We start from the raw sequence: 605 nt of genomic DNA on the forward strand, positions 1-605 counted from the left end.
CATACTTTTACAACGTTTTCTTAATGAAACGAGAAATTCCTGTAAATAGTTGCCGAGCGAGCGTTCATGCCTGTGTGTGTATGTGTGTCTGTCTGTATGTGTGCCATGTCATTCTGTAAAGTACAGCAGAGGCCACTTCACTGTGTGCCCAGTTTATAATTAATAAAGAACTTTCACTTTTGAAAAATCACGTTTTATGCCAAATACACTAAGGACAAAAATTAAAAATTTGTCTTACATGTCTTTACACAGGGTGCCTTAAGTTGGGTAAATCGAAGAGCTTTGTAAACACACCCCAGTGGTTTTTCAGTGTCAGTGCAGTTTAAGGATTTCTTAATTATTAGTGATGAAAGAACCATTTTTAGTGAGGGGTTCTTAAATTCTCATCAAAGGGTTTCAGTTTAGTAGTGGTAGAGCACTTTGTTAGCATGTATGTATGACATGCCAGAGTTCCATACCCATCTTTGAGAAAGAGTGTTACTGATAAGGCCATCAAGGATTTATGCTATTTTTCCCTTCCAGCCCTTATAAAACTTAGGAGGTTGAGCATCCTAGCATTCAGGGATGTCAGAGGAAAAGTAAGCCATGTGGGTTATGCGTAAATG

The 605-nt window shown here is 38.2% G+C and overlaps 1 protein-coding gene across 1 annotated transcript in view; it reads left to right on the plus strand.

Moving 5' to 3' along the window:
* The window catches only part of Ercc5 (ERCC excision repair 5, endonuclease), a 44,110-nt gene that overhangs the window by 1,456 nt on the left and 42,049 nt on the right, over positions 1-605 (plus strand). The window lies entirely within an intron of this gene.

Source organism: Mastomys coucha, unplaced genomic scaffold (genome assembly GCF_008632895.1).
Source record: "Mastomys coucha isolate ucsf_1 unplaced genomic scaffold, UCSF_Mcou_1 pScaffold14, whole genome shotgun sequence".
NCBI classification, from domain to species: domain Eukaryota; kingdom Metazoa; phylum Chordata; class Mammalia; order Rodentia; family Muridae; genus Mastomys; species Mastomys coucha.